This window comes from Neopsephotus bourkii, unplaced genomic scaffold (assembly GCF_033783945.1).
Source record: "Neopsephotus bourkii isolate Nb327-2 ecotype Australia unplaced genomic scaffold, CSIRO-AGI_Nbou_v1 NB_1375, whole genome shotgun sequence".
In the NCBI taxonomy this organism is placed as follows: Eukaryota; Metazoa; Chordata; class Aves; order Psittaciformes; family Psittacidae; genus Neopsephotus; species Neopsephotus bourkii.
Genome location: NW_026901854.1, coordinates 6163 through 15135, shown reverse-complemented (window position 1 = coordinate 15135; position 8973 = coordinate 6163).

Sequence of the window (8973 nt, the reverse complement as noted above, 5' to 3'; positions counted from 1 at the left end):
GTTAATACCAGGCTATAGTGTAACTAGCAGGGAATTATTCTTCAGGTGGTAGCCCAAAGAATACTTGCATAGCTCTGTCTTTAAAAGGGAATATTTTAATGAAGTTACTTAAGTCATATACTTTAAACAAAAGGCTTTGTTTCTGTTTCAGATTGAATTTTAAAATGAGTTCTATAATCAGCTGCTTGGAGAATGCCTTCAGGAAGGCAGAAATAAAGGGTGGGGAACTCAGGAGGGAAGAAAGTTGTCCTTTTCCATTCTTTATCCAGCTGCCATTCTTCTCTTGTTTTCATTTAAAACACCTTCTTTTTGTGTTTTGACTGCAGTGGTATACTTTGTCTTGAGTTGTGCCTCTCCATATGTCAATGGCCAGCCTTGTTTCAGAATTCTCCTGAATCTAAAGTTTTGACTAAAAACAAGTATCATGCAATATGCTGTTGTCAGCGTCACAGAATCAGAGTGGTTTGGGTTGAAAAGGACCTTAAGGCTCATCCAGTTCCAACCCCCCTTGCCCTGTGCAGGGACACCTTCCACTAGACCATACTGCCCGGTCCAACCTGGCCTTGAACACTGCCAGGGATGGGGCAGCTGGAGCTGCTCTGGGCAACCTGTGCCAGTGTCTAACCATCCTCATAGTAAAGAATGTCTTCCCTATATCCAATCTAAACCTCCCCTCTTTCAGTTTAAAGCCATTTCCCCATGTCCTATCCCAACATGCCGTTGTAAAAAGCCTCCAGCTTTCTTGTAGGCTGCTTTTAGGCACTTAGAAGGCTGCTGTAAGATCTTCCCAGAACTGCTATCAGGCTGAATAAGCCCAACTCTCATCCTGTCTTCACAGGAGAGGTGTTCCAGCCCTATGATCATTTCTGTGGCCCTCTGGACTTGCAGAGTCCTAGGTGAGACAGTTAAGTTTGCCCAGCTCTGTTTCCTTAAAAGGGTAAAAGAAGATGGGGGTTCCTGGAAGCCCTCCTGAGGAGTGAATGAAGGACTTTAGTCTGCTTGATGTTCTTTCAATACTGTTTAACAAATCATTACTATAACTGTCCTCACATAGTTCAGAAAGTATTTACAATGTGAATCAAAGCATGTCACTGTAAAACAGTTACAGTTGAACACTGCAGTGGCTAAACTGATGCTAAGTTACTTTTTTTGTATAACTGCTTTGTCTTGTCATTTTTTTATTATTACTGGGTTTGGGCAGAATTCAGTTGCTGTTTGTGGCTCTAGGAAAAATCTGATATTCCTGTTAGTGTGGGGGTTCACTTGTATCAGGTAATGCTAATTTCAGAGCTTAGCCTGCCCCTTAGGCTACCCCAGCACATGTGTTAAATCACTTGCAGAATTAGGGTTTAATTCTTTCAGGCCTATAATAGGAATATTGATGCACCTAGTATATAGGGTTCTGAAATCCTTGGTTTATACCCCTTAGCTTGAGAAATATACTGGCTAAACAAGAATTCCAAAGCAGCTTGTTTTTTTCCGGCTTGCTGCTTCCGCTATGAAACGCTTTTTAAGGAGTCTTAAAACTCTTATTCTCGGTTTGCGTTTTATCACCTTTGCAGTTTCTATACTTCTTTTGGTTTAAGTGTGGATATCAAGTTTATATAAAGTTGCTGATTTGAAGTGATAGAGGTGAACCAGTTGATTTAAATTACCGGTTATTGTAAGTGGTAGACATAGAGGTTTTTCTTGAAAGGTTGATCCTTGATTTGTAACCCTTAAACTAGAGAATTGCAACAAGATGCAGTTGTTACGTTATATAGGTTCTTCCCTCTGGCTCCCTGTAAAAATGAACTGTACTCACGTTCAATTTTACAGCTTGTTAGACAATTAATTACAATTCCAAATTTTTACACTATGATAGTAGAAATGCTGACTGGTATTTGTTTCCTTTTTTGTCTTCCTCACTTTGTGTCAAACTGCATTTTGATAGAAATAAAATGCAACACTTTAAAGTTACAAGTTCTGTAAGATTATGCTGAATGTGCTGCATACATATGCAAGAAGTTAACAAATGTTATTAATTTAAAATTAACTGATTAAATAAATGAGATATCTTCTGTAGTTAGTGACTTGTGCAGCGGTTTCTGGTCCTTTCTTACACAAAAACAAATTGGTTTCAGGCTGTCGTTTCATGATCACTCTCTGTTGATGCTGCTGTCCCAAAAGAAACAGATCAGTTGTGCCTGTTCCAGTACTGCTTCTCACCCTGGCTGAGAAAAATACTCTGGAGTTTAACATAAGCAGGTAGTGGTAGGTAATGCAAAATTCATCTTCTCACAGCCTGACTCTTCTTTCTGAGGGGAAGAATAAAACTCATAATTTGATCATTAGTATTGAATTAATTGCAAATTAAAGAGCAAGTGCTGTTAAATAGAATAAAACATACATTCTTAGTAACTGAAGAGCTATCAGTACTGCAAGTGAGTATTATCAGTTCAGCACAAACATCTATGTGCTTTTTAGTAAGTAAGTGATTTATGGTCCAGTTCTCTTTAAAACTGTTGGGCAGTTCCTTCACAACAGATCATAGCATATTTAGGACTTGACATATGTTGCCATCATTTCATGTGTAACTGGAAGTACATTTTTCCTTCAACTGCAAATTACTAAGCTCAGTTACTTGCCTGAATTGTGCTCCCACATGTAAAAGATGTCCTCCTTTCCTGTTCTAAGAGCATTCTCCAACATTCCCAGCATTTTCCTTGCCATTGGTCTCCTTTTGCTTTCTCTTTGGAACTTGTCCAAATGCCACCTTTTATTCATGTTTTGAATTTAAGATGCCTGTGTTAAGTAAGACACATCCAGTCTGCTGGCAGAGGCCTCTAAACCTGGGGCTACCCACCAAGCCAGATGCCTTCAAATCTGTTTCTGAGGTGCTGGCCCCAAAAAGAGAAGCTTACAAGCACAGACTTGCTGCACCTTACAAGCTGAGGTGCAATACAATGGAAATATGGCTCTGGTTCCTGCACCAAGACATAGCAAGGTCAACTGGAGCCATGTTTTTCCCTGTAGGTTTGTGAAACTAGTCTTCGCTAGAGCAAGTTGTGCTTTGTTTTGCAGAGAAAATGTTCTGACTCTGTTGTGGGTTTTATCTGCCTCAGATGTGTGCTGTTCACAGGCAGTTTCTGCCCCATAGTGTTTTGCTATTCTCTGAGCTTTTAGTTGTGACAACACCTGAGAAGGGTGTGAAAGTTGTAGTATCATCATGTCAACAGGACCTGGAAAGAGCTTCACTGCTGCTCCTTCCTAATGGAACAGCCACCGCTGTCAGCTTGGGTAACATCAGATTCTTTGGATGTTCAAATGGAAAACTTTAATTTGGCGAAAACCTTTAAGGGACTCTGATGTAAGCATCCTGGGCTCTCACTGCAAATAAATGATAGATGGTTTAATAATAAGTGCCCCCCCCCCAAGTAAAAAACCCCACCAAATTATACCAAGCAAAATTGGAGCACTTGTTCCAGAGAGTCTTAGGCCTTTCTATTGGTCCAGCCCCATGCAAGCAGGAACAGTGCTTTTTTTTCCCCTTGTAAACTGCTGTGGGATTTATTAATGTGGTGACAGAACTGGATATGGTTCCCAGAGCTCAAAATGATACCTGCCAGATGGGAACTCATATTCTTCCATCTAAAGATGCTGGTGTTAATGGCATAGTGTTTGATAAAAGAAATAACCTTTTGTGATGTATTTTCTTACTTGATAACGGTTTTAGTAAATGGTCAAGTACTTCCATTCATTGCAGTGCCTGCAAAATGATTTTAATCTGGTGAAAAGATGGCCCTTCTGTGTGTGGAATTTGATGGCAGGGTTTGGTTTGTTCCTTGGCTGAATGCGCACATCCTGCAGATTTCCTACACCAGCAGAGGCATCATTGGCTTCTCCATCTGATCCCTCCTTCCCCAGAATAGTTTTCTTATTCAGGTGCACTGCTCTGCACAGGGTTCCCATTTGAAATCTATGTATTACTGCTTCAGAATCCTTGTCAAAGCACACTGGCCCTTGTTGCCTGACTTTTTATAAGCAGGGTCACTAGTGACAAGGTGTCACTAGGAAAGGTCTGTATAAAGAAAAGGCTTGTTAAAGACACAAAAATCAGAGTCCTTCAGGTTGGAAATGACTCTTAAGTGGCCAACCATTAACCAGCACTGCCAAGTCTACCACTAAAGCATGTCTGTAAGCACCGCATCTACACATCTTTTAAATACCTTCCAGGGATGGAACTCAACCACATCCCTGGGCAGCCTGTTCCAATGCTTGACAAACACTTTGGTAAAGAGATTTTTCATAGTATCCAGGATAAACCTCGCCTGCACAACTTGAGGACATTTCCTCTCATCCTATTACTTGGGAAAAGAGACTGACACCCATCTCACTACAACCTCCTTTCAAGTAGTTGTCAAGAGTGAGAAGTGTCCCCTCAGCCTCCTTTTCTCCAGCCTAAACCACTGATGGCTCATACTCGGCTGGCGGCTGCAGTGACATACAGAGGCAGCTGGTTACAGGCATAACAGGCATATTGAAGCAAACTGAGGCTCTGCATGAACATCTTTCATACAGGAAAATTACTTTTCAGGCATACATAACTTCTGAAATTGTTTCTCACAGTGTTTCTACCAAAAGGGAGAAGAATAGGGAAGAACAGTCTCACAGGTGTTCGGCCTAAAAGAACAGTTTGCTCAGAAAGACACAAAATTCCCTCATTTCAGACAGGAACGCAGCTGGGGCTGTCTTCTGCAGCCTGCACCAGCATCTCCAGTAACAAACTCGGTGACTTTCCCTTTTCCCACCCCGGCAGACCACTCCAGAAATGAGCCTATGGGAGAGAGACCAGCGCTCATCCTGCATGTCAAGGATCTGAACAAATGTGCTGGGGGGATTTGTTGCCACTCTCAATCTCTGCCCTCCACACAATGCCCTTACGTGATGCTAAAGTGTCCTGCAGTACTGAGTCACTTACTTGTTTTGCCTGAGCGCTGCAGGGAGAAGCTGCTCAGTCCACGCAGTTCAAACCAAACTGGGATCAAAACACTTTACGGAGCTATCGAGAACATGGAATTAGGCAGCAGGCACTGAAGTGTTGCATTCTAGTAGTAATACCAGAGGTAAACCCCCAAGCTGGACCCATGAATGTTACTAAACACAAGCAAATATCTAAGCACCCTGTGTAGGAAACGCAGAAGAGATTCCTGAAGTTCTTCTTCTTTTTCCCAAGAAGAAGACCTCACCAGCAGAAGCACAGCAGCAAACGCCACGTGGTGCATTGACAAGGAACAGTGAGGAAATCCTGTCTGCTCTTTGCGTTTTGGCAAAGTTCAAGCAGAAGGACCCAAAACCCCGTTCTTGCACCTCGGGGATCGCCACGCTCAAAAGACTGCGCGTGGTATAAAAGCCTTTACTGATGCAGCCTGAACACACAGATGCGGTTACAGGGACACCCCGCAGCGGTGCCCGGTGCGTGGCTGCCATGGGCAGAGCCATCCCCCTGGGCCTCCTGGGCACAGGCACTGCCGCAGGGCCAGCAGCCCAACGGCCTTTCTGCAAGGCATGCTGGGAGAAGGGGCAGCAGCAGCAGGGCTGCAGTGGGAGGGGCAGGGCTGCGGGGGCCCCGCCTCCCCCCGTGTCACAGTGCCAGCACCCGGCAACGCAGCATCACAATGCTCCGGGGCAGTATAAGAGCAGCGCCCTCCCCCAGGGCTTTGGAGCTCCGGTGCCAGGCACTGGAAGGGTTCTTGCTCCCAGGCTACATCAGGCCAGCGGCGCTTTGCTGCTCTTGGAAGCCCCTGCGGTGGCTCCAGCTGGAGGCAGAAAAGGTAGTGCCAGCGTCCCCTTGTCCCCTTAGAGGCATAACCAGCCCGTGGACCGGGAGCAGGTCTCGCTCACGTGCTCAGGGAGTAGCCGATCGCCAGCACTGGGGTCAGGAAGGAATTTTCCCCCGGGGCAGATTGGCACCGGTCCCCGGGGGTTTTTTGCCTTCCTCTGAGCACTGAGCATGACCACTTGTCAGGGCTCCTCTGGTCCTGGTGCTCTGGGTTATCGCCTGGTGCTCGTGCACCACGAAGGTAGCCCTCGTGCCCTGCATGTGGGGGGAGGAAGCCGCCTGCACTCCCACGGTGGCCCCAGCGTGGCCCCGGGACTTGCTGCTTCTCCTCTCTTGAATGGAGCACCCCCCCTTGGCAGGTCTTGCCTGGCCCGTTCTGGCTGGGTTCCTGCACTGCTCTGGCCCCACCATGGCACCGCTCCTGCCCCGGCTTCCCTTTGTCAGGCTGCAAGGGAGGGGTTTTCCTGCTAAACTGAAGGACGGGTCAGGCTGCTGCTGCCTACGTGTGTGCATCGGGTTCATGCTTGTGGGCATCAGCCCTGCAAGGTGTAGAAAAACGAAATAGAGTCTAAGCTATGCTAAAGTCTAAGCTAAGCTAAAGTCTAACCTCTGCTAATGTCTAAGCTAAGCTAAAGTCTAAGCCACGTTAAAGTCTAAGCTATGTTAAAGTCTAAGCTATGCTAAAGTCTCAGTTATGCTGAAGTCTAAGCTATGCTAAAGGCTTAGCTATGCTAAAGTCTAAACTATGCTAAACACTAACCTATGTTAAAGTCCAAGCTGTGCTAAAGTCCAAGCTGTGCTAAAGTCTAAGCTATGCTAAAGGCTAAGCTATGTTAAAGTCTAAGCTATGCTAAAGTCTAAGCTATGCTAAAGTCTAAGCTATTCTAAACTCTAAGCTATGCTAAAGTCTCAGTTATGCTGAAGTCTAAGCTATGCTAAAGCCTAAGCTATGCTAAAGTCTAAACTATGCTAAACACTAACCTATGTTAAAGTCCAAGCTGTGCTAAAGTCTAAGCTGTGTTAAAGTCTAAGTTATGCTAAAGCCTAAGCTATGCTAAAGTCTAAACTATGCTAAACACTAACCTATGTTAAAGTCCAAGCTATGCTAAAGTCTAAGCTATGCTGAAGTCTAAGCTATGTTAAAGTCTAAACTATGCTAAAGTCTAAGCTATGCTAAACTTTAAGCTATGCTAAACTCTAAGCTATGTTAAACTCTAAGCTATGCTAAAGGCAAAGCTAAACTAAAGTCTAAGGTAAACAAACGTCTAAGCTAAGCTAAAGTCTAAGGTAACCAAAAGGCTAAGTGAAGCTAAAGTCTAAGTTAGGATAAAGTCAAAGATAAGCTGAAGTCTAAGGTAACCTAAAATCTAAGCGAAGGTATACTCTAAGTTAACCTAAAGTCTAAGCTAAGCTAAAGTCTAAGCTAAGATGAAGCCTAAGGTAACCAAAACTCCAAGGTAGCCAGAAGAGCAAGGTAACCAAAAGTCCAAGGTAACAACATTCTAAGGTAACCCGAAGTCCAAGGTAACCAAAAGTCTAAGGTAAAAAAAAGTCCAAGGGAACAAAAAGCCTAACATAAGCATAACTACAAGGTAAACCAAAAACTCCAAGAAAAAGAAGTCCAAGAAAAATAACAAGTCCAAGGTAACCAAAAGTCCAAAGGAAACAAAAGTTCAAGGGAACAAAAAGTCTATTGTAACCAAAAGTTTGAGGCAAACAAAGGTCTAAGGTAACCAAAAGTCCAAGGTAACCATAAGTCTATGGTAAACAAAAGTATAGGGTAAACAAAGTCTAAGGTAAATAAATGTCTAAGCTAAGCTGAAAGTGTAAGGTAAACTAAACTCTAAGCTAAACTCAAGTCTAAGGTAAGCAAGTGTCTAAGATATAATCTATATAATCTATAGATATATATACACATCTATATAATCTATAGATCTATATGTATATAACCTATAGTCTCAGCTAAGCTGAAAGTGTAAGGTAACCTAAATTCTACACTAAACTCAAGTCTAAGCTCAGCTAAAGTCTAATCCAAGCTAAAGTCTAAGCTAAACTAAAGCCTAAGATAATAAAAAGTCCAAGGTAACCCAAAGTTCAAGGTAATTAAAAGTGCAAGGAAACCAAAACTCTAAGGTAAGCAAAGGACTAAGGTAACAAAAAGTCTCAGGTAACAAAAACTCCCAGGTAACCAAAAGTCCCAGGTAACCAAAAGTCCAAGGCAAGCAAAAGTCCAACGTAACCAAAAGACCATGGCAAGGAAATGTCCAGGGTAACCAAAAGTCCAAGGTAACCAAAAGTCCAAGGTAACCATAAGTCTAAGGTTACCAAAGTCTAAGGTAAGCAAAAGGCTAAGCTAAGGTAAAGTCTCAGCTAAGGTGAAAGTATAAAGTAAAATCAAGTCTGAACCAAACTGAAGTAAGGCTAAGCTAAAGTCTAAGCCAAGCTAAAGCCTAAGCTAAAGCCTAAGGTAACTAAAAGTTCTGAGGTAACCAAAAGTCTAAGGTTAGAAAAGGTCTAAGTTAACCAAAGGTCTGAGGTAACCAAAGGTCTAAGCTTAGCAAAGGTCTCAGGTTACCAAAGTCTAAGGTAACAAAGAGTCGTAGGTAACCAAAAGTCCAAGATAATCAAAAGTCCCAGGCAGCTAAAAGACCAAGGTAACCAAACGCCCAAGGTAACCAAAAGAGCAAGGTAACTAACAGTCTAAGCTAAGCAAGTCTAAGGTTACCAAAAGTCTAAGCCAAGCTAAAGTCTAAGCTAAACTAAAGCCTAAGATAATAAAAAGCCCAAGGTAAATAAAAGTGCAAGGTACCCAAAACTCTAAGGTAAGCAAAGGCCTAAGGTAACCAAAAGTCCCAGGTAACAAAAAGTCCCAGTAACAAAAAGTCCAAGGAAACCAAAAGACCAGGCAAGCAAAGTCCAGGGTAACCAAAAGTCCAAGGTAACCAAAAGTCCAAGGTAACCATAAGTCTAAGGTTACCAAAGTCTAAGGGAACCAAAAGTCTAAGCTAAGGTAAAGTCTCAGCTAAGCTGAAAGTATAAAGTAAAATCAAGTCTGAACCAAACTCAAGTAAAGCTAAGCTAAAGTCTAAGCCAAGCTAAAGGCTAAGCTAAAGTCTAAGGTAACCAAAAGTCTAAGGTAACCAAAAGTCTGA